General features: G+C 51.6%; 1 long non-coding RNA gene across 1 annotated transcript in view; it reads right to left on the bottom strand.

Moving 5' to 3' along the window:
• Positions 1–25,689, bottom strand: part of LOC144673950 (uncharacterized) — a 56,154-nt gene extending 30,465 nt beyond the window's left edge. The window contains exon 1 of the long non-coding RNA XR_013574450.1: positions 25,654–25,689. This is a non-coding gene — a long non-coding RNA (uncharacterized LOC144673950). The remainder of the gene's footprint in view (positions 1–25,653) is intronic.
• Between the last annotated feature and the right edge of the window lie 1,200 nt (positions 25,690–26,889).

Genomic DNA, 26,889 nt, shown 5'->3' with positions numbered 1-26,889 from the left:
ATAGGCAGACTTGTCCCCACCACTACTGTAACCCAGTATTATACAGAGGCAGACCTGTCCCAACCACTACTGTACCCCAGTGTTATACAGTGAAAGACCCATCCCCACCAGTACTGTACCTCAGTGTTGTACTGAGGCAGACCTGTCCCCACCAGTACTGTACCCCAGTGTTATACAGAGACAGACCAGTCCCCACCAGTACTGTACCTCAGTGTTATACAGAGGCAGACCTGTCCCCACCAGTACTGTACCGCAGTGTTATACAGAGACAGACCAGTCCCCACCAGTACTGTACCCCAGTGTTATACAGAGGCAGACCTGTCTCCGCCACTACTGTACCCCAGTGTTATACAGATACAGACCTGTCCTCACCACTACTGTACCCCAGTGTTATACAGTGACAGACCTGTCCCCACCAGTACTGTTCCCCAGTGTTATACAGAGACAGACCAGTCCCCACCAGTACTGTTCCCCAGTGTTAGACAGTCACAGACCTGTCCCAACCAGTACTGTACCCCAGTGTTATACAGTGACAGACCTGTCCCCACCAGTACTGTACCCCAGTGTTATACAGTGACAGACCTGTCCCCACCAGTACTGTACCTCAGTGTTATACTGAGGCAGACCTGTCCCCACCAGTACTGTACCCCAGTGTTATACAGAGAGAGACCAGTCCCCACCACTACTGTACCCCAGTGTTATACAGTGACAGACATGTCCCCACCAGTACTGTACCCCAGTTTTGGACAGTGACAGACCTGTCCCCACCAGTACTGTACCCCAGTGTTATACAGTGACAGACCTGTCCCCACCAGTACTGTACCCCAGGTTTTACAGTGACAGGCCTGTCCCCACCAGTACTGTACCCCAGTGTTATGCAGTGACAGGCCTGTCCCCACCAGTACTGTACCCCAGTGTTGTACAGTGACAGTCCTGTCTCCACCAGTACTGTACCCCTGTGTTTTACAGTGACAGTCCCTTCCCCACCAGTACTGTACCCCAGTGTTATACAGTGACCGGCCTGTCCCCACCAGTACTGTATCCCAGTGTTATAGAGTGACAGGCCAGTCCCCACCAGTACTGTGCCCCAGTGTTATACAGTAACAGACCTGTCCCCACCAGTACTGTACCCCAGTGTATACAGTGACAGACCTGTCCCCACCAGCACTGTATCCCAGTGTTATACAGTGACAGACCTGTCCCCACCAGTACTGTACCCCAGTGTTATACAGTGACAGACCTGTCCGCACCAGTACTGTATCCCAGTGTTATACAGTGACAGACCCATCCCCTCTAGTACAGTGCCCCAGTGTTATACAGTGACAGACCTGACCCCACCAGTACTGTATCCCAGTGTTATGCAGTGACAGGCCTGTCCGCACCAGTACTGTACCCCAGTGTTATACAGTGACAGACCTGTCCCCACCAGTGCTGCACCACAGTGTTATACAGTGACAGACCTGTCCCCACCAGTACTGTACCGCAGTGTTATACAGAGACAGACCAGTCCCCACCAGTACTGTACCCCAGTGTTATACAGAGGCAGACCTGTCTCCGCCACTACTGTACCCCAGTGTTATACAGATACAGACCTGTCCTCACCACTACTGTACCCCAGTGTTATACAGTGACAGACCTGTCCCCACCAGTACTGTTCCCCAGTGTTATACAGAGACAGACCAGTCCCCACCAGTACTGTTCCCCAGTGTTAGACAGTCACAGACCTGTCCCAACCAGTACTGTACCCCAGTGTTATACAGTGACAGACCTGTCCCCACCAGTACTGTACCCCAGTGTTATACAGTGACAGACCTGTCCCCACCAGTACTGTACCTCAGTGTTATACTGAGGCAGACCTGTCCCCACCAGTACTGTACCCCAGTGTTATACAGAGAGAGACCAGTCCCCACCACTACTGTACCCCAGTGTTATACAGTGACAGACATGTCCCCACCAGTACTGTACCCCAGTTTTGGACAGTGACAGACCTGTCCCCACCAGTACTGTACCCCAGTGTTATACAGTGACAGACCTGTCCCCACCAGTACTGTACCCCAGGTTTTACAGTGACAGGCCTGTCCCCACCAGTACTGTACCCCAGTGTTATGCAGTGACAGGCCTGTCCCCACCAGTACTGTACCCCAGTGTTGTACAGTGACAGTCCTGTCTCCACCAGTACTGTACCCCTGTGTTTTACAGTGACAGTCCCTTCCCCACCAGTACTGTACCCCAGTGTTATACAGTGACCGGCCTGTCCCCACCAGTACTGTATCCCAGTGTTATAGAGTGACAGGCCAGTCCCCACCAGTACTGTGCCCCAGTGTTATACAGTAACAGACCTGTCCCCACCAGTACTGTACCCCAGTGTATACAGTGACAGACCTGTCCCCACCAGCACTGTATCCCAGTGTTATACAGTGACAGACCTGTCCCCACCAGTACTGTACCCCAGTGTTATACAGTGACAGACCTGTCCGCACCAGTACTGTATCCCAGTGTTATACAGTGACAGACCCATCCCCTCTAGTACAGTGCCCCAGTGTTATACAGTGACAGACCTGACCCCACCAGTACTGTATCCCAGTGTTATGCAGTGACAGGCCTGTCCGCACCAGTACTGTACCCCAGTGTTATACAGTGACAGACCTGTCCCCACCAGTGCTGCACCACAGTGTTATACAGTGACAGACCTGTCCTCACCAGTATTGTACCCCAGTGTTACACAGTGACTGACCTGTCCCCACCAGTACTGTACACCAGTGTTATACAGTGACACACCTATCCCCACCAGTACTGTACCCCAGTGTTATACAGAGATAGACCTCTCCCCACCAGGACTGTACCCCAGTGTTATACAGTGACAGACCCGTCCCCATTTGTAGTGTACCACAGTGTTTTACAGTGACAGACCCATCCCCACAAGTACTGTAACCCAGTGTTATACAGTGACAGACCGGTCCCCATCAGTATTGTTTCCCAGTGTTATACAGTGACAGACCTGTCCACACCAGTACTGTACCCCAGTGTAATACAGAGACAGACCTGTCCCCACCACTACTGTACCCCAGTGTTATACAGAGACAGACCTGTCCCCACCAGTAGTGTACCCCAGTGTTATACATAGGCAGACTTGTCCCCACCACTACTGTACCCCAGTATTATACAGAGGCAGACCTGTCCCATCCACTACTGTACCCCAGTGTTATACAGAGTCAGACCTGTCCCCACCACTACTGTAACCCAGTGTTATACAGTGACAGACCTGTCCCCACCTTTACTGTAGCCCAGTGTTATAGAGTGACAGACCAGTCCCTACCAGTACTGTACCCCAGTGTTATACAGTGAGAGGCCTGTCCCCACCAGTACTGTACCACAGTGTTATACAGTGACAGGCCCGTCGCCACCAGTACTGTACCCCAGTGTTATACAGTGACAGACCTGTCCAAACCAGAACTGCACCCCAGTGTTATACAGTGAGAGACCTATCCCCACCAGTACTGTACCCCTGTGTTATACAGAGACAGACCTGTCCCCAACACTACTGTACCCCAGTGTTATACCGTGACAGACCAGACCCCACCTGTACTTTACCCCAGTGTTATAAAGTGACAGACCTGTCCCTTACCAGTACTGTACCGCAGTGTTATACAGAGAGAGACCAGTCCCCACCAGTAATGTACCTCAGTGTTATACAGAGGCAGACCTGTCCCCACCAGTACTGTACCGCAGTGTTATACAGAGGCAGATCTGTTCCCACCACTACTGTACACCAATGTTATACAGAGACAGACCTGTCCCCAACACTACTGTACCCCAGTGTTATACAGTGACAGACCTGTCCCCACCAGTACTGTACCCCAGTGTTCTACAGTGTAAGTGCTGTACCCACTAGTACCGTACCCCAGTGTTATACAGTGACTGACCCGTCCCCACCAGTACTGTATCCCAGTGTTATACAGTGACAGACCTGTCCCCACCAGTACTGTATCCCAGTGTTATACAGTGACAGACCCATCCCCACCAGTACTGTGCTCAAGTGTTATGCAGCGACAGACCTGACCCCACCAGTACTGTACCCCAGTGTTATACAGTGACAGACCTGTCCCCACTAGTACTGTCCCACAGTGTTATACAGTGACAGACATGTCCCCACCAGTGCTGCACCCCAGCATTATACTGTGTCAGACCTGTCCTCACCAGTACTGTACCCCAGTGTTATACAGTGACACACCCGTCCCCACCAGTACTGTACCCCTGTGTTATACAGTGACAGACCTGTCCCCACCAGTACTGTACCCCAGTGTTATACAGTGACAGAACTCTACCCACCAGTACAGTACCCCAGTGTTATACAGTGACAGAACTCTACCCACCAGTTCTGTACCCCAGTGTTTTACAGTGACAGACCCGTCCCCACCACTACCATACCCCAGTGTTATACAGTGACAGACATGTCCCCACCAGTACTGTACCCCAGTGTTTTACAGTGACAGACCCGTCCCCACCACTACTTTACCCCAGTGTTATACAGTGACAGACCTGTCCCCACCAGTACTGTACCCCAGTGTTATACAGTGACAGACCCGTCCCCACCAGTACTGTACCACTGTGTTATACAGTGACAGACCCGTCCCCACCAGTACTGTACCCCAGTATTATACAGTGACAGATCTGACCCTCCAGTACTGTACCCCAGTGTTATACAGTGACAGACATGTTCCCACAAGTACTGTACCCCTGTGTTATACAGTGACAAACCCTTCCCCACCAGTACTGTACCCCAGTGTTCTACAGTGTAAGTGCTGTACCCACTAGTACCGTACCCCAGTGTTATACAGTGACTGACCCGTCCCAACCAGTACTGTATCCCAGTGTTATACAGTGACAGACCCATCCCCACCAGTACTGTGCTCAAGTGTTATGCAGCGACAGACCTGACCCCACCAGTACTGTACCCCAGTGTTATACAGTGACAGACCTGTCCCCACCAGTACTGTACCACAGTGTTATACAGTGACAGACAAGTCCCCACCAGTGCTGCACCACAGCATTATACTGTGTCAGACCTGTCCTCACCAGTACTGTACCCCAGTGTTATACAGTGACAGACCTTTCCCCACCAGTACTGTACCCCAGTGTTATACAGTCACAGACCTATCCCCACCAGTACTGTACCCCAATGTTATACAGAGATAGACCTCTCCCCTCCAGTACTGTACCCTTGTGTTATACAGTGAAAGACCTGTCCGCACCAGTACAGTACCCCAGTCTTATACAGTGAAAGACCTGTCCCAACCAGTACTGTATCCCAGTGTTACACAGTGACAGACCTGTCCCCACCAGTATTGTACGCAAGTGTTATACAGTGACAGACATGTCCCCACCAGTGCTGCACCCCAGTGTTATACTGTGACAGACCTGTCCTCACCAGTACTGTACCCCAGTGTTATACAGTGACAGACCTGTCCCCACCAGTACTGTAACCCAGTGTTATACAGTGACAGACCGAACCCCACCAGTACTGTACCCCAATGTTATACAGAGATAGACCTCTCCCCACCAGTACTGTACCCCAGTGTTATACAGAGAGAGACCTGTCCGCACCAGTACTGTGCCCCAGTGTTATACAGTGACAGACCTGTCCCCACCAGTACTGTACCCCAGTATTATACAGTGACAGACCAGTCCCCACTAGTACTGTACCCCAGTGTTTTACATTGACAGATCTGTCCCCAACAATACTGTACCCCAGTGTAATACAGTGACAGACCCGTCCCCACCAGTACTGTACCCCAGTGTTATACAGTGTCAGACCGCCCCCACCAGTACTGCACCCCATTGTTATACAGTGACAGACCAGTTCCCTCCTGTACTGTACCCCTGTGTTATACAGTGACAGACCCGTCCCCACCAGTACTGTACCCCAGTGTTATACAGTGACAGACCTGTCCCCACCAGTACTGTACGCCAGTGTTATACAGTGACAGACCTGTCCCCACCAATACTGTACCCCAGTGTAAAACAGTGACAGAGCCGTCCCCACCAGTACTGTACCCCAGTGTTATACAGTGACATACCTTTCCCCACCAGTACTGCACTGCAGTGTTATACAGTGACAGACCTGTTCCTACCTGTACTGTACCCCTGTGTTATACAGTGACAGACCCGTCCCCACCAGTGCTGTACCCCAGTGTTATACAGTGACAGACCCGTCCCCACCAGTCCTGTACCCCAGTGTTATACAGTGACACACCCGTCCCCACCAGTACTGTACCCCAGTGTTATACAGAGACAGACCCGTCCCCACCAGTACTGAACCCCAGTGTTAAATAGTGACAGACATGTCCCCACCAGTTCTGTACCCCAGTGTTATACAGTGACAGACCTGTCCCCACCAGTACAGTACCCCAGTGTTATACAGTGACAGACCTCTACCCACCAGTACTGTACCCCAGTGTTTTACAGTGACAGACCCGTCCCCACCAGTACCATACCCCAGTGTTATACAGTGACAGACCTGTCCCCACCAGTACTGTACCCCAGTGTTATACAGTGACAGAGCTGACCCTCCAGTACTGTACCCCAGTGTTATACAGTGACAGACCTGTTCCCACAAGTACTGTACCCCTGTGTTATACAGTGACAAACCCGTCCCCACCAGTACTGTACCCCAGTGTAATACAGTGACAGTCCTGTCCCCACCAGTACTGTACCCCAGTGTTATACAGTGACAGACCTGTCCCCACCAGTACTGTACCCCTGTGTTATACAGTGACCGAACCGTCCCCACCAGTACTGTACCCCAGTGTTACACATTGACAGACCGGTCCCCATCAGTGCTGTACCCCAGTGTTATACAGTGACAGACCCGTCCCCACCAGTACTGTACCCCAGTGTTCTACAGTGTAAGTGCTGTACCCACTAGTACCGTACCCCAGTGTTATACAGTGACTGACCCGTCCCCACCAGTACTGTATCCCAGTGTTATACAGTGACAGACCTGTCCCCACCAGTACTGTATCCCAGTGTTATACAGTGACAGACCCATCCCCACCAGTACTGTGCTCAAGTGTTATGCAGCGAAAGACCTGACCCCACCAGTACTGTACCCCAGTGTTATACAGTGACAGACCTTTCCCCACTAGTACTGTACCACAGTGTTATACAGTGACAGACATGTCCCCAACAGTGCTGCACCCCAGCATTATACTGTGTCAGACCTGTCCTCACCAGTACTGTACCCCAGTGATATACAGTGACAGACCTATCCCCACCAGTACTGTACCCCAGTGTTATACAGTGACACACCTATCCCCACCAGTACTGTACCCCAATGTTATACAGAGATAGAACTCTCCCCTCCAGTACTGTACCCCAGTGTTATACAGTGAAGGACCTGTCCCCACCAGTACTGTATCCCAGTGTTATACAGTGACAGACCCATCCCCACCAGTACTGTACCCCAGTGTTATACAATGCCAGACCCGTCCCCACCAGTACTGTACCCCATTGTTATACAGTAACAGACCCGTCCCCAACAATAATGTACCTCAGTGTTAAACAGTGACAGACCCGTCCCCACCAGTACTGTACCCCAGAGTTATACAGTGACAGAAATGTCCCCACCGGTACTGTACCCCAGTGTTATACAGTGACAGACCTGTCCCCACCAGTTCTGTACCCCAGTGTTATACAGTGACAGACCTGTCCCCACCAGTACTGTACCCCAGTGATATACAGTGACAGACCTGTCCCCACCAGTACAGTACCCCAGTGTAATACAGTGACAGACATGTCCCCACCGGTACTGTAACCCAGTGTTATACAGTGACAGAGCCGTCCCCACCAGTACCATGCCCCAGTGTTATACAGTGACAGACCTGTTCCCACCAGTACTGTACCCCTGTGTTATACAGAGACAAACCCGTCCACACCAGTACTGTTCCCCAGTGTTATATAGTGACAGACCTGTCCCCACCAGTACTGTACCCCAGTGTTATACAGTGACAGACCTGTCCCCATCTGTACTGTACCCCAGTGTTATACAGTGACCGAACCGTCATCACCAGTACTGTACCCCAGTGTTACACAGTGGCAGACATGTCCCCATCAGTACTGTACCCCAGTGTTATACAGTGACAGACCCGTCCCCACCAGTACTGTACCCCAGTGCTCAACAGTGTCAGACCTGTGCCCACCAGTACCGTACCCCAGTGTTATACAGTGACTGACCCGTCCCCACCAGTACTGTATCCCAGTGTTATACAGAGACAGACCTGTCCCCACCAGTACTGTACCCCAGTGTTATACAGTGACAGACCTGTCCCCACCAGTACTGTACCCCAGTGTTATACAGTGACAGACCTGTCCCCACCAGTACTGTCCCCCAGTGTTATACAGTGAAATACCTGTCCTCTCCAGTACTGTATCCCAGTGTTATACAGTGGGAGACCCATCCCCACCAGTACTGTGCTCCTGTGTTATGCAGTGATCGACCTGACCCCCACCAGTACTGTATCCCAGTGTTATACAGTGACAGACCTGTCCCCACCAGTACTGTACCCCAGTGTTATACAGTGACAGACCTGTCCCCACCAGTACAGTACCCCAGTGTTATACAGTGACAGACCTATTCTCACCAGTACTGTACCCCAATGTTATACAGAGATAGACCTCTCCCCTCCAGTACTGTACCCCAGTGTTTTACAGTGACAGACCTGTCCCCACCTGTACTGTACCCCAGTGTTATACAGTGACAGACCTGTCCCCACCAGGACTGTACCCCAGTGTTTTGCAGTGACAGACCTGTCCCCACCAGGACTGTACCCCAGTGTTATACATTGACAGACCTGTCCCCTCCAATAGTGTACCCCAGTGTAATACAGTGACAGACCCGTCCCCACCAGTACTGCACCCCAGTGTTATACAGTTACAGACCTGTTCCCACCTGTACAGTACCCCTGTGTTATACAGTGACAGACCCGTCCCCACCAGTACTGTACCCCAGTGTTATACAGTGACAGACCCGCCCCCACCAGTACTGCACCCCAGTGTTATACAGTTACAGACCTGTTCCAACCTGTACAGTACCCCTGTGTTATACAGTGACAGACCCGTCCCCACCAGTACTGTACCCCAGTGTTATACAGTGACAGACCTGTCCATACCAGTACTGAACCCCAGTGTTATACAGTGACAGACCTGTCCCCACCAGTACAGTACCCCAGTGTTATACAGTGACAGACCCGTCCCCACCAGTACCATACCACAGTGTTATACAGTGACAGACCTGTTCCCACCATTACTGTACCCCTGTGTTATACAGTGACAAACCCGTCCACAACAGTACTGTTCCCCAGTGTTACACAGTGACAGACGTGTCCCCACCAGTACTGTACCCCAGTGTTATACAGTGACAGACCCGTCCCCACCAGTACTGTACCCCAGTGTTATACAGAGACAGACCCGTCCCCATCACTACTGTACCTCAGTGTTCTACAGTGTCAGACCTGTCCCCACCAGTACTGTACCCAACTGTTATACATTGACAGACCTGTCCCCACCAGTACTGTGCCCCAGTGTTATACAGTGACTGACCCGTCCCCACCTGTACTGTATCCTAGTGTTATACAGTGACAGACCTGTCCCCACCAGTACTGTACCCCAGTGTTATACATTGACAGACCTGTCCACACCAGTACCGTATCCCAGTGTTATACAGTGACAGACCCATCCCCATCAGTACTGGGCTCCAGTGTTAAGCAGTGACAGACCTGACCACACCAGTACTGTATCCCAGTGTTACACAATGACAGACCCGTCCCCACCAGTACTGTACCCCAGTGTTATACAGTGACAGACCTGTCCCCACCAGTACTGTACGCCTGTGTTATACAGTGACAGACCTGTCCCCACCAATACTGTACCCCAGTGTAAAACAGTGACAGACCCGTCCCCACCAGTACTGTACCCCAGTGTTATACAGTGACATACCTGTCCCCACCAGTACTGCACCCCAGTGTTATACAGTGACAGAACTCTACCCACCAGTACTGTACCCCAGTATTATACAGTGGCAGACCTGTCCCCACCAGTACAGTACCCCAGTGTTATACAGTGACAGAACTCTACCCACCAGTACTGTACCCCAGTGTTTTACAGTGACAGACCCGTCCCCACCAGTACCATACCCCAGTGTTATACAGTGACAGACCTGTCCCCACCAGTACTGTACCCCAGTGTTATACAGTGACAGACCCGTCCCCACCAGTACTGTACCCCAGTGTTATACAGTGACAGACCTGTCCATACCAGTACTGAACCCCAGTGTTATACAGTGACAGACCTGTCCCCACCAGTACAGTACCCCAGTGTTATACAGTGACAGACCCGTCCCCACCAGTACCATACCACAGTGTTATACAGTGACAGACCTGTTCCCACCATTACTGTACCCCTGTGTTATACAGTGACAAACCCGTCCACAACAGTACTGTTCCCCAGTGTTACACAGTGACAGACGTGTCCCCACCAGTACTGTACCCCAGTGTTATACAGTGACAGACCCGTCCCCACCAGTACTGTACCCCAGTGTTATACAGAGACAGACCCGTCCCCATCACTACTGTACCTCAGTGTTCTACAGTGTCAGACCTGTCCCCACCAGTACTGTACCCAACTGTTATACATTGACAGACCTGTCCCCACCAGTACTGTGCCCCAGTGTTATACAGTGACTGACCCGTCCCCACCTGTACTGTATCCTAGTGTTATACAGTGACAGACCTGTCCCCACCAGTACTGCACCCCAGTGTTATACATTGACAGACCTGTCCACACCAGTACCGTATCCCAGTGTTATACAGTGACAGACCCATCCCCATCAGTACTGGGCTCCAGTGTTAAGCAGTGACAGAGCTGACCACACCAGTACTGTATCCCAGTGTTACACAATGACAGACCCGTCCCCACCAGTACTGTACCCCAGTGTTATACAGTGACAGACCTGTCCCCACCAGTACTGTACGCCTGTGTTATACAGTGACAGACCTGTCCCCACCAATACTGTACCCCAGTGTAAAACAGTGACAGACCCGTCCCCACCAGTACTGTACCCCAGTGTTATACAGTGACATACCTGTCCCCACCAGTACTGCACCCCAGTGTTATACAGTGACAGAACTCTACCCACCAGTACTGTACCCCAGTATTATACAGTGGCAGACCTGTCCCCACCAGTACAGTACCCCAGTGTTATACAGTGACAGAACTCTACCCACCAGTACTGTACCCCAGTGTTTTACAGTGACAGACCCGTCCCCACCAGTACCATACCCCAGTGTTATACAGTGACAGACCTGTCCCCACCAGTACTGTACCCCAGTGTTATACAGTGACAGACCCGTCCCCACCAGTACTGTACCACTGTGTTATATAGTGACAGACCCGTCCCCACCAGTACTGTACCCCAGTATTATACAGTGACAGAGCTGACCCTCCAGTACTGTTATCCAGTGTTATACAGTGACAGACATGTTCCCACAAGTACTGTACCCCTGTGTTATACAGTGACAAACCCTTCCCCACCAGTACTGTACCCCAGTGTAATACAGTGACAGTCCTGTCCCCACCAGTACTGTACCCCAGTGTTATACAGTGACAGACCTGTCCCCACCAGTACTGTACCCCTGTGTTATACAGTGACCGAACCGTCCCCACCAGTACTGTACCCCAGTGTTACACATTGACAGACCTGTCCCCACCAGTACTGAACCCCAGTGTTATACAGTGACAGACCCGTCCCCACCAGTACTGTACCCCAGTGTTCTACAGTGTAAGTGCTGTACCCACTAGTACCGTACCCCAGTGTTATACAGTGACTAACCCGTCCCCACCAGTACTGTATCCCAGTGTTATACAGTGACAGACCTGTCTTCACCAGTACTGTATCCCAGTGTTATACAGTGACAGACCCATCCCCACCAGTACTGTGCTCAAGTGTTATGCAGCGACAGACCTGACCGCTCCAGTACTGTACCCCAGTGTTATACAGTGACAGACCTGTCCCCACCAGTACTGTACCACAGTGTTATACAGTGACAGACAAGTCCCCACCAGTGCTGCACCCCTGCATTATACTGTGTCAGACCTGTCCTCACCAGTACTGTACCCCAGTGTTATACAGTGACAGACCTTTCCCCACCAGTACTGTACCCCAGTGTTATACAGTGACAGACCTATCCCCACCAGTACTGTACCCCAATGTTATACAGAGATAGACCTCTCCCCTCCAGTACTGTACCCTTGTGTTATACAGTGAAAGACCTCTCCGCACCAGTACAGTACCCCAGTGTTATACAGTGAAAGACCTGTCCCCACCAGTACTGTATCCCAGTGTTACACAGTGACAGACCTGTCCCCACCAGTACTGTACGCAAGTGTTATACAGTGACAGACATGTCCCCACCAGTGCTGCACCCCAGTGTTATACTGTGACAGACCTGTCCTCACCAGTACTGTACCCCAGTGTTATACAGTGACAGACCTGTCCCCACCAGCACTGTAACCCAGTGTTATACAGTGACAGACCGAACCCCACCAGTACTGTACCCCAATGTTATACAGAGATAGACCTCTCCCCACCAGTACTGTACCCCAGTGTTATACAGAGACAGACCTGTCCGCACCAGTACTGTGCCCCAGTGTTATACAGTGACAGACCCGTCCCCACCAGTACTGTACCCCAGTATTATACAGTGACAGACCAGTCCCCACTAGTACTGTACCCCAGTGTTTTACATTGACAGATCTGTCCCCAACAATACTGTACCCCAGTGTAATACAGTGACAGACCCGTCCCCACCAGTACTGTACCCCAGTGTTATACAGTGACAGACCGCCCCCACCAGTACTGCACCCCATTGTTATACAGTGACAGACCAGTTCCCACCTGTACTATACCCCTGTGTTATACAGTGACAGACCCGCCCCCACCAGTACTGTACCCCAGTTTTATACAGTGACAGACCTGTCCCCACCAGTACTGTACGCCAGTGTTATACAGTGACAGACCTGTCCCCACCAATACTGTACCCCAGTGTAAAACAGTGACAGAGCCGTCCCCACCAGTACTGTACCCCAGTGTTATACAGTGACATACCTTTCCCCACCAGTACTGCACCGCAGTGTTATACAGTGACAGACCTGTTCCTACCTGTACTGTACCCCTGTGTTTTACAGTGACAGACCCGTCCCCACCAGTGCTGTACCCCAGTGTTATACAGTGACAGACCCGTCCCCACCAGTACTGTACCCCAGGGCTCAACAGTGTCAGACCTGTGCCCACCAGTACCGTACCCCAGTGTTATACAGTGACTGACCCGTCCCCACCAGTACTGTATCCCAGTGTTATACAGAGACAGACCTGTCTACCCACCAGTACTGTACCCCAGTGTTATACAGTGACAGACCTGTCCCCACCAGTACTGTACCCCAGTGTTATACAGTGACAGACCTGTCCCCACCAGTACTGCACCCCAGTGTTATACAGTGAAAGACCTGTCCCCTCCAGTACTGTATCCCAGTGTTATACAGTGGGAGACCCATCCCCACCAGTACTGTGCTCCAGTGTTATGCAGTGATCGACCTGACCCCCACCAGTACTGTATCCCAGTGTTATACAGTGACAGACCTGTCCCCACCAGTACTGTACCCCAGTGTTATACAGTGACAGACCTATTCTCACCTGTACTGTTCCCCAATGTTATACAGAGATAGACCTCTCCCCTCCAGTACTGTACCCCAGTGTTATACAGTGACAGACCTGTCCCCACCAGTACTGTACCCCAGTGTTATACAGTGACAGACCTATCCCCACCAGTACTGTACCCTAGTGTTATACAGTGACAGACCCGTCCCCACCAGTACAGTACCCCAGTGTTTTACAGTGACAGACCTGTCCCCACCTGTACTGTACCCCAGTGTTATACAGTGACAGACCTGTCCCCACCAGGACTGTACCCCAGTGTTTTACAGTGACAGACCTGTCCCCACCAGGACTGTACCCCAGTGTTATACATTGACAGACCTGTCCCCTCCAATAGTGTACCCCAGTGTAATACAGTGACAGACCCGTCCCCACCAGTACTGCACCCCAGTGTTATACAGTTACAGACCTGTTCCCACCTGTACAGTACCCCTGTGTTATACAGTGACAGACCCGTCCCCACCAGTACTGTACCCCAGTGTTATACAGTGACAGACCCGCCCCCACCAGTACTGCACCCCAGTGTTATACAGTTACAGACCTGTTCCCACCTGTACAGTACCCCTGTGTTATACAGTGACAGACCCGTCCCCACCAGTACTGTACCCCAGTGTTATACAGTGACAGACCTGTCCATACCAGTACTGAACCCCAGTGTTATACAGTGAAAGTCCTGTCCCCACCAGTACAGTACCCCAGTGTTATACAGTGACAGACCCGTCCCCACCAGTACCATACCACAGTGTTATACAGTGACAGACCTGTTCCCACCATTACTGTACCCCTGTGTTATACAGTGACAAACCCGTCCACAACAGTACTGTTCCCCAGTGTTACACAGTGACAGACGTGTCCCCACCAGTACTGTACCCCATTGTTATACAGTGACAGACCCGTCCCCACCAGTACTGTACCCCAGTGTTATACAGAGACAGACCCGTCCCCATCACTACTGTACCTCAGTGTTCTACAGTGTCAGACCTGTCCCCACCAGTACTGTACCCCACTGTTATACATTGACAGACCTGTCCCCACCAGTACTGTGCCCCAGTGTTATACAGTGACTGACCCGTCCCCACCTGTACTGTATCCTAGTGTTATACAGTGACAGACCTGTCCCCACCAGTACTGTACCCCAGTGTTATACATTGACAGACCTGTCCACACCAGTACCGTATCCCAGTGTTATACAGTGACAGACCCATCCCCATCAGTACTGTGCTCCAGTGTTAAGCAGTGACAGACCTGACCACACCAGTACTGTATCCCAGTGTTACACAATGACAGACCCGTCCCCACCAGTACTGTACCCCAGTGTTATACAGTGACAGACCTGTCCCCACCAGTACTGTACGCCTGTGTTATACAGTGACAGACCTGTCCCCACCAATACTGTACCCCAGTGTAAAACAGTGACAGACCCGTCCCCACCAGTACTGTACCCCAGTGTTATACAGTGACATACCTGTCCCCACCAGTACTGCACCCCAGTGCTATACAGTGACAGAACTCTACCCACCAGTACTGTACCCCAGTGTTATACAGTGACACACCCGTCCCCACCAGTACTGTACCCCAGTATTATACAGTGGCAGACCTGTCCCCACCAGTACAGTACCCCAGTGTTATACAGTGACAGAACTCTACCCACCAGTACTGTACCCCAGTGTTTTACAGTGACAGACCCGTCCCCACCAGTACCATACCCCAGTGTTATACAGTGACAGACCTGTCCCCACCAGTACTGTACCCCAGTGTTATACAGTGACAGACCCGTCCCCACCAGTATTGTACCACTGTGTTATATAGTGACAGACCCGTCCCCACCAGTACTGTACCCCAGTATTATACAGTGACAGAGCTGACCCTCCAGTACTGTTCCCCAGTGTTATACAGTGACAGACATGTTCCCACAAGTACTGTACCCCTGTGTTATACAGTGACAAACCCTTCCCCACCAGTACTGTACCCCAGTGTAATACAATGACAGTCCTGTCCCCACCAGTACTGTACCCCAGTGTTATACAGTGACAGACCTGTCCCCACCAGTACTGTACCCCTGTGTTATACAGTGACCGAACCGTCCCCACCAGTACTGTTCCCCAGTGTTACACATTGACAGACCTGTCCCCACCAGTACTGTACCCCAGTGTTATACAGTGACAGACCCGTCCCCACCAGTACTGTACCCCAGTGTTCTACAGTGTAAGTGCTGTACCCACTAGTACCGTACCCCAGTGTTATACAGTGACTAACCCGTCCCCACCAGTACTGTATCCCAGTGTTATACAGTGACAGACCTGTCTTCACCAGTACTGTATCCCAGTGTTATACAGTGACAGACCCATCCCCACCAGTACTGTGCTCATGTGTTAGCAAGCGACAGACCTGACCCTACCAGTACTGTACCCCAGTGTTATACAGTGACAGACCTGTCCCCACCAGTACTGTACCACAGTGTTATACAGTGACAGACAAGTCCCCACCAGTGCTGCACCCCAGCATTATACTGTGTCAGACCTGTCCTCACCAGTACTGTACCCCAGTGTTATACAGTGACAGACCTTTCCCCACCAGTACTGTACCCCAGTGTTATACAGTGACAGACCTATCCCCACCAGTACTGTACCCCAATGTTATACAGAGATAGACCTCTCCCCTCCAGTACTGTACCCTTGTGTTATACAGTGAAAGACCTCTCCGCACCAGTACAGTACCCCAGTGTTATACAGTGAAAGACCTGTCCCCACCAGTACTGTATCCCAGTGTTACACAGTGACAGACCTGTCCCCACCAGTACTGTACGCAAGTGTTATACAGTGACAGACATGTCCCCACCAGTGCTGCACCCCAGTGTTATACTGTGACAGACCTGTCCTCACCAGTACTGTACCCCAGTGTTATACAGTGACAGACCTGTCCCCACCAGTACTGTAACCCAGTGTTATACAGTGACAGACCGGACCCCACCAGTACTGTACCCCAATGTTATACAGAGATAGACCTCTCCCCACCAGTACTGTACCCCAGTGTTATACAGAGACAGACCTGTCCGCACCAGTACTGTGCCCCAGTGTTATACAGTGACAGACCCGTCCCCACCAGTACTGTACCCCAGTATTATACAGTGACAGACCAGTCCCCACTAGTACTGTACCCCAGTGTTTTACATTGACAGATCTGTCCCCAACAATACTGTACCCCAGTGTAATACAGTGACAGACCCGTCCCCACCAGAACTGTACCCCAGTGTTATACAGTGACAGACCGCCCCCACCAGTACTGCACCCCATTGTTATACAGTGACAGACCAGTTCCCACCTGTACTGTACCCCTGTGTTATACAGTGACAGACCCGTCCCCACCAGTACTGTACCCCAGTTTTATACAGTGACAGACCTGTCCCCACCAGTACTGTACGCCAGTGTTATACAGTGACAGACCTGTCCCCACCAATACTGTACCCCAGTGTAAAACAGTGACAGAGCCGTCCCCACCAGTACTGTACCCCAGTGTTATACAGTGACATACCTTTCCCCACCAGTACTGCACCGCAGTGTTATACAGTGACAGACCTGTTCCTACCTGTACTGTACCCCTGTGTTATACAGTGACAGACCCGTCCCCACCAGTGCTGTACCCCAGTGTTATACAGTGACAGACCCGTCCCCACCAGTCCTGTACCCCAGTGTTATACAGTGACACACCCGTCCCCACCAGTACTGTACCCCAGTGTTATACAGAGACAGACCCGTCCCCACCAGTGCTGAACCCCAGTGTTAAATAGTGACAGACATGTCCCCACCAGTACTGTACCCCAGTGTTATACAGTGACAGACCTGTCCCCACCAGTACAGTACCCCAGTGTTATACAGTGACAGACCTCTACCCACCAGTACTGTACCCCAGTGATTTACAGTGACAGACCCGTCCCCACCAGTACCATACCCCAGTGTTATACAGTAACAGACCTGTCCCCACCAGTACTGTACCCCAGTGTTATACAGTGACAGACCCTTCCCCACCAGTAATGTACCACTGTGTTATACAGTGACAGACCCGTCCCCACCAGTACTGTACCCCAGTATTATACAGTGACAGAGCTGACCCTCCAGTACTGTACCCCAGTGTTTTACAGTGACAGACCTGTTCCCACAAGTACTGTACCCCTGTGTTATACAGTGACAAACCCGTCCCCACCAGTACTGTACCCCAGTGTAATACAGTGACAGTCCTGTCCCCACCAGTACTGTACCCCAGTGTTATACAGTGACAGACCTGTCCCCACCAGTACTGTACCCCTGTGTTATACAGTGACCGAACCGTCCCCACCAGTACTGTACCCCAGTGTTACACATTGACAGACCGGTCCCCATCAGTGCTGTACCCCAGTGTTATACAGTGACAGACCCGTCCCCACCAGTACTGTACCCCAGTGTTCTACAGTGCAAGTGCTGTACCCACTAGTACCGTACCCCAGTGTTATACAGTGACTGACCCGTCCCCACCAGTACTGTATCCCAGTGTTATACAGTGACAGACCTGTCCCCACCAGTACTGTATCCCACTGTTATACAGTGACAGACCCATCCCCACCAGTACTGTGCTCAAGTTTTATGCAGCGAGAGACCTGACCCCACCAGTACTGTACCCCAGTGTTATACAGTGGCAGACCTGTCCCCACCAGTACTGTACCACACTGTTATACAGTGACAGACATGTCCCCACCAGTGCTGCACCCCAGCATTATACTGTGTCAGACCTGTCCTCACCAGTACTGTACCCCAGTGTTATACAGTGACAGACCTTTCCCCACCAGTACTGTACCCCAGTGTTATACAGTGAAAGACCTGTCCCCACCAGTACTGTATCCCAGTGTTATACAGTGACAGACCAATCCCCACCAGTACTGTGCTCCAGTGTTATGCAGTGATCGACCTGACCCCCACCAGTTCTGTACCCCAGTGTTATACAGTGACAGACCTGTCCCCACCAGTACTGTACCCCAGTGTTACACAGTGACAGACCTGTCCCCACCAGTACTGTACCTCAGTGTTAAGCAGTGACAGACCCGTCCCCACCAGTACTGCACCCCGGAGTTATACAGTGACAGACCTGTCCCCACCAGTACAGTCCCCCAGTGTTATACAGTGACAGACATGTCCCTACCGGTACTGTACCCCAGTGTTATAGAGTGACAGACCCGTCCCCACCAGTACCATACCCCAGTGTTATACAGTGACAGACCTGTTCCCACCAGTACTGTACCCCTGTGTTATACAGTGACAAACCCGTCCAAACCAGTACTGTTCCCCAGTGTTATACAGTGACAGACCTGTCCCCACCAGTACCGTATCCCAGTGTAATACAGTGACAGACCCATCCCCATCAGTACTGTGCTCCAGTGTTATGCAGTGACAGACCTGACCCCACCAGTACTGTATCCCAGTGTTACACAATGTCAGACCTGTCCCCACCAGTACTGTACGCCAGTGTTATACAGTGACAGACATGTCCCCACCAGTGCTGCACCCCAGTGTTATACTGTGACAGACCTGTCCTCACCAGTACTGTACCCCAGTGTTATACAGTGACAGACCTGTCCCCACCAGTACTGTAACCCAGTGTTATACAGTGACAGACCTATCCCCACCAGTACTGTACCCCAATGTTATACAGAGATAGACCTCTCCCCAACAGTACTGTACCCCAGTGTTATACAGAGACAGACCTGTCCGCACCAGTACTGTACCCCAGTGTTATTCAGTGACAGACACGTCCCCACCAGTACTGTACCCCAGTATTATACAGTGACAGACCTGTCCCCACCAGTACTGTACCCCAGTGTTATACATTGACAGACCTGTCCCCACCAATACTGTACCCCAGTGTAATGCAGTGACAGACCCGTCCCCACCAGTACTGTACCCCAGTGTTATACAGTGACAGACCCGTCCCCACCAGTACTGTACCCCAGTGTTTTACAGTGACAGACCTGTCCCCACCTGTACTGTAGCCCAGTGTTATACAGTGACAGACCTGTCCCCACCAGGACTGTACCCCAGTGTTTTACAGTGACAGGCCTGTCCCCACCAGGACTGTACCCCAGTGTTATACATTGACAGACCTGTACCCTCCAATAGTGTACCCCAGTGTAATACAGTGACAGACCCGTCCCCACCAGTACTGTACCCCAGTGTTATACAGTGACAGACCCGCCCCCACCAGTACTGCACCCCAGTGTTATACAGTTACAGACCTGTTCCCACCTGTACAGTACCCCTGTGTCATACAGTGACAGACCCGTCCCCACCAGTACTGTACCCCAGTGTTATACAGTGACAGACCTGTCCATACCAGTACTGAACCCCAGTGTTATACAGTGACAGACCTGTCCCCACCAGTACATTACCCCAGTGTTATACAGTGACAGACCCGTCCCCACCAGTACCATACCACAGTGTTATACAGTGACAGACCTGTTCCCACCATTACTGTACCCCTGTGTTATACAGTGACAAACCCGTCCACACCAGTACTGTTCCCCAGTGTTACACAGTGACAGACGTGTCCCCACCAGTACTGTACCCCAGTGTTATACAGTGACAGACCCGTCCCCACCAGTACTGTACCCCAGTGTTATACAGAGACAGACCCGTCCCCATCACTACTGTACCTCAGTGTTCTACAGTGTCAGACCTGTCCCCACCAGTACTGTTCCCCAGTGTTATACATTGACAGACCTGTCCCCACCAGTACTGTGCCCCAGTGTTATACAGTGACTGACCCGTCCCCACCTGCACTGTATCCTAGTGTTATACAGTGACAGACCTGTCACCACCAGTACTGTACCCCAGTGTTATACATTGACAGACCTGTCCACACCAGTACCGTATCCCAGTGTTATACAGTGACAGACCCATCCCCATCAGTACTGTGCTCCAGTGTTAAGCAGTCACAGACCTAACCACACCAGTACTGTATCCCAGTGTTACACAATGACAGACCCGTCCCCACCAGTACCGTACACCAGTGTTATACAGTGACAGACCTGTCCCCACCAGTACTGAACGCCAGTGTTATACAGTGACAGACCTGTCCCCACCAATACTGTACCCCAGTGTAAAACATTGACAGACCCGTCCCCACCAGTACTGCACCCCAGTGTTATACAGTGACATACCTGTCCCCACCAGTACTGCACCCCAGTGTTATACAGTGACAGAACTCTACCCACCAGTACTGTTCCCCAGTGTTATACAGTGACAGACCCGTCCCCACCAGTGCTGTACCCCAGTGTTATACAGTGACAGACCCGTCCCCACCAGTCCTGTACCCCAGTGTTATACAGTGACACACCCGTCCCCACCAGTACTGTACCCCTGTGTTATACAGTGACAGACCTGTCCCCACCAGTACAGTACCCCAGTGTTATACAGTGACAGAACTCTACCCACCAGTACTGTACCCCAGTGTTTTACAGTGACAGAGCCGTCCCCACCAGTACCATACCCCAGTGTTATACAGTGACAGACCTGTCCCCACCAGTACTGTACCCCAGTGTTATACAGTGACAGACCCGTCCCCACCAGTACTGTACCACTGTGTTATACAGTGACAGACCCGTCCCCACCAGTACTGTACCCCAGTATTATACAGTGACAGAGCTGACCCTCCAGTACTGTACCCCAGTGTTATACAGTGACAGACATGTTCCCACAAGTACTGTACCCCTGTGTTATACAGTGACAAACCCTTCCCCACCAGTACTGTACCCCAGTGTAATACAGTGACAGTCCTGTCCCCACCAGTACTGTACCCCAGTGTTATACAGTGACAGACCTGTCCCCACCAGTACTGTACCCCTGTGTTATACAGTGACCGAACCGTCCCCACCAGTACTGTACCCCAGTGTTACACATTGACAGACCTGTCCCCACCAGTACTGTACCCCAGTGTTATACAGTGACAGACCCGTCCCCACCAGTACTGTACCCCAGTGTTCTACAGTGTAAGTGCTGTACCCACTATTACCGTACCCCAGTGTTATACAGTGACTGACCCATCCCTACCAGTACTGTATCCCAGTGATATACAGTGACAGACCTGTCCCCACCAGTACTGTATCCCAGTGTTATACAGTGACAGACCCATCCCCGCCAGTACTGTGCTCAAGTGTTATGCAGCGACAGACCTGACCCCACCAGTACTGTACCCCAGTGTTATACTGTGACAGACCTGTCCCCACCAGTACTGTACCACAGTGTTATACAGTGACAGATAAGTCCCCACCAGTGCTGCACCACAGCATTATACTGTGTCAGACCTGTCCTCACCAGTACTGTACCCCAGTGTTATACAGTGACAGACCTTTCCCCACCAGTACTGTACCCCAGTGTTATACAGTCACAGACCTATCCCCACCAGTACTGTACCCCAATGTTATACAGAGATAGACCTCTCCCCTCCAGTACTGTACCCTTGTGTTATACAGTGAAAGACCTGTCCGCACCAGTACAGTACCCCAGTGTTATACAGTGAAAGACCTTTCCCCACCAGTACTGTATCCCAGTGTTACACAGTGACAGACCTGTCCCCACCAGTACTGTACGCAAGTGTTATACAGTGACAGACATGTCCCCACCAGTGCTGCACCCCAGTGTTATACTGTGACAGACCTGTCCTCACCAGTACTGTACCCCAGTGTTATACAGTGACAGACCTGTCCCCACTAGTACTGTAACCCAGTGTTATACAGTGACAGACCGAACCCCACCAGTACTGTACCCCAATGTTATACAGAGATAGACCTCTCCCCACCAGTACTGTACCCCAGTGTTATACAGAGACAGACCTGTCCGCACCAGTACTGTGCCCCAGTGTTATACAGTGACAGACCCGTCCCCACCAGTACTGTACCCCACTATTATACAGTGACAGACCAGTCCCCACTAGTACTGTACCCCAGTGTTTTACATTGACAGATCTTTCCCCAACAATATTGTACCACAGTGTAATACAGTGACAGACCCGTCCCCACCAGTACTGTACCCCAGTGTTATACAGTGACAGACCGCCCCCACCAGTACTGCACCCCATTGTTATACAGTGACAGACCAGTTCCCACCTGTACTGTACCCCTGTGTTATACAGTGACAGACCCGTCCCCACCAGTACTGTACCCCAGTGTTATACAGTGACAGTCCTGTCCCCAACAGTACTGTACGCCAGTGTTATACAGTGACAGACCTGTCCCCACCAATACTGTACCCCAGTGTAAAACAGTGACAGAGCCGTCCCCACCAGTACTGTACCCCAGTGTTATACAGTGACATACCTTTCCCCACCAGTACTGCACCGCAGTGTTATACAGTGACAGACCTGTTCCAACCTGTACTGTACCCCTGTGTTATACAGTGACAGACCCGTCCCCACCAGTGCTGTACCCCAGTGTTATACAGTGACAGACCCGTCCCCACCAGTCCTGTACCCCAGTGTTATACAGTGACACACCCGTCCCCACCAGTACTGTACCCCAGTGTTATAAAGAGACAGACCCGTCCCCACCAGTACTGAACCCCAGTGTTAAATAGTGACAGACATGTCCCCACCAGTACTGTACCCCAGTGTTATACAGTGACAGACCTGTCCCCACCAGTACAGTACCCCAGTGTTATACAGTGACAGACCTCTACCCACCAGTACTGTACCCCAGTGTTTAAAAGTGACAGACCCGTCCCCACCAGTACCATACCCCAGTGTTATACAGTGACAGACCTGTCCCCACCAGTACTGTACCCCAGTGTTATACAGTGACAGACCCGTCCCCACCAGTAATGTACCACTGTGTTATACAGTGACAGACCCGTCCCCACCAGTACTGTACCCCAGTATTATACAGTGACAGAGCTGACCCTCCAGTACTGTACCCCAGTGTTATACAGTGACAGACCTGTTCCCACAAGTACTGTACCCCTGTGTTATACAGTGACAAACCCGTCCCCACCAGTACTGTACCCCAGTGTAATACAGTGACAGTCCTGTCCCCACCAGTACTGTACCCCAGTGTTATTCAGTGACAGACCAGTCCCCACCAGTACTGTACCCCTGTGTTATACAGTGACCGAACCGTCCCCAGCAGTACTGTACCCCAGTGTTACACATTGACAGACCGGTCCCCATCAGTGCTGTACCCCAGTGTTATACAGTGACAGACCCGTCCCCACCAGTACTGTACCCCAGTGTTCTACAGTGTAAGTGCTGTACCCACTAGTACTGTACCCCAGTGTTATACAGTGACTGACCCGTCCCCACCAGTACTGTATCCCAGTGTTATACAGTGACAGACCTGTCCCCACCAGTACTGTATCCCAGTGTTATACAGTGACAGACCCATCCCCACCAGTACTGTGCTCAAGTGTTATGCAGCGACAGACCTGACCCCACCAGTACTGTACCCCAGTGTTATACAGTGACAGACCTGTCCCCACCAGTACTGTACCACAGTGTTATACAGTGACAGACATGTCCCCACCAGTGCTGCACCCCAGCATTATACTGTGTCAGACCTGTCCTCACCAGTACTGTACCCCAGTGTTATACAGTGACAGACCTTTCCCCACCAGTACTGTACCCCAGTGTTATACAGTGACACACCTATCCCCACCAGTACTGGACCCCAATGTTATACAGAGATAGACCTCTCCCCTCCAGTACTGTACCCCAGTGTTATACAGTGAAAGACCTGTCCCCACCAGCACTGTATCCCAGTGTTATACAGTGACAGACCCATCCCCACCAGTACTGTGCTCCAGCGTTATGCAGTGATCGACCTGACCCCCACCAGTTCTGTACCACAGTGTTATACAGTGACAGACCTGTCCCCACCAGTACTGTACCCCAGTGTTACACAGTGACAGACCTGTCCCCACCAGTACTGTACCCCAGTTTTACACAGTGACAGACCTGTCCCCACCAGTACTGTAAGGAAGTGTTATACAGTGACAGACATATCCCGACCAGTGCCGCACCCCAGTGTTATACAGTGACAGACACGCCCCCACCAGTAATGCACCCCAGTGTTATACAGTGACAGACCTGTTCCCACCTGTACTGTACCCCAGTGTTATGCAGTGACAGACCGTCCCCACCAGTACTGTACCCCAGTGTTATACAGTGACAGACATGTCCCCACCAGTACTGTACCCCAGTGTTACACAGTGTCAGACCCGTCCCCAGCAGTACTGTCCCCCAGTGTTATACAGTGACAGACCTGTCCCCACCAGTACTGTACCCCAGTGTTATACAGCGACAGACCCGTCCCCACCAGTACTCTACCCCAGTGTTAGACAGAGACAGACCTGTCCCCACCAGTAATGTACCCCAGTGTTATACAGTGACTGACCTGTCCCCACCAGTACTGTACCCCATTGTTATACAGTGACAGACCCGTCCCCACCAGTACTGTACCTCAGTGTTAAACAGTGACAGGCCCGTCCCCACCAGTACTGCACCCCAGAGTTATACAGTGACAGACCTGTCCCCACCAGTACTGTACCTCAGTGTTAAACAGTGACAGACCCGTCCCCACCAGTACTGCACCCCAGAGTTATACAGTGACAGACCTGTCCCCACCAGTACTGTACCCCTGTGTTATACAGTGACAAACACGTCCAAACCAGTACTGTTCCCCAGTGTTATACAGTGACAGACCTGTCCCCACCAGTACTGTACCCCAGTGTTATACAGTGACAGACCCGTCCCCACCTGTACTGTACCCCAGTGTTATCCAGTGACCGAACCGTCATCACCAGTATTGTACCCCAGTGTTACACAGTGACAGACCTGTCCCCATCAGTACTGTACCCCAGTGTTATACAGTGACAGACCTGTCCCCACCAGTACTGTGTCCCAGTGTTATACAGTGACAGACCTGTCCCCACCAGTACTGTACCCCAGTGTTATACAGTGAAAGACCTGTCCCCACCAGTACTGTACCCCAGTGTTAAACAGTTAAAGACCTGTCCCCACCAGTACTGTAATCCAGTGTTATACAGTGAAAGACCTGTCCCCACCAGTACTGTACCCCGGTGTTATACAGTGACAGACCTGTCCCCACCAGTACTGTGCCCCAGTGTTATACAGTGACAGACCTGTCCCCACCAGTACTGTACCCCAGTGTTATACAGTGACAGACCTGTCCCCACCAGTACTGTAAGCAAGTGTTATACAGTGACAGACATGTCCCCACCAGTGCGGCACCCCTGTGTTATACTGTGACAAACCTGTCCCCACCAGTACTGTACCCCAGTGTTATACAGTGACAGACCCATCCCCACCAGTACTGTACCCCAGTGTTATACAGTGACATACCTGTCCCCACCAGTACTGTACCCCAGTGTTATACAGTGACAGACCTGTTCCCACCTGTACTGTACCCCAGTGTTCTACAGTGACAGACCCATCCCCACCAGTCCTGTACCCCAGTGTTATACAGTGACAGACCCGTCCCCACCAGTACTGAACCCCAGTGTTATATAGTGAGAGACATATCCCCACCAGTACTGTACCCCAGTGTTATACAGTGACAGACATGTCCCCACCAGTACTGTACCCCAGTGTTATACAGTGACAGACCTGTCCCCACCAGTACGGTACCCCAGTGTTATACATTGATAGACCTGTCCCCACCAGTACAGTACCCCAGTGTTATACATTGACAGACCTGTCCCCACCAGTACTGTACCCCAGTGTTATACAGTGACAGACCTGTCCCCACCAGTACCATTCCCCAGTGTTATACAGTGACAGACCTGTCCCCACCAGTACTGTACCCCAGTGTTATACAGTGACAGACCCGTCCCCACCAGTACTGTATCCCACTATTATACATTGACAGACCTGACCCACCAGTACTGTACCGCAGTGTTATACAGTGACAGACCTGTTCCCACCAGTTCTGTACCCCTGTGTTATACAGTGACAAACCCGTCCCCACCAGTACTGTACCCCAGTGTTATACAGTGACCGAACCGTCCCCACCAGTACTGTACCCCAGTGTTATACAGTGACAGACCTGTCTCCACCAGTACTGTACCCCAGTGTTATACAGTGACAGACCCGTC

Source organism: Cetorhinus maximus, unplaced genomic scaffold (assembly GCF_964194155.1).
Source record: "Cetorhinus maximus unplaced genomic scaffold, sCetMax3.hap1.1 HAP1_SCAFFOLD_520, whole genome shotgun sequence".
Classification (NCBI taxonomy): Eukaryota; Metazoa; Chordata; class Chondrichthyes; order Lamniformes; family Cetorhinidae; genus Cetorhinus; species Cetorhinus maximus.
The sequence above is the reverse complement of the archived record's forward strand: the minus strand, read 5'-3'. Positions and strand labels throughout refer to the sequence as shown.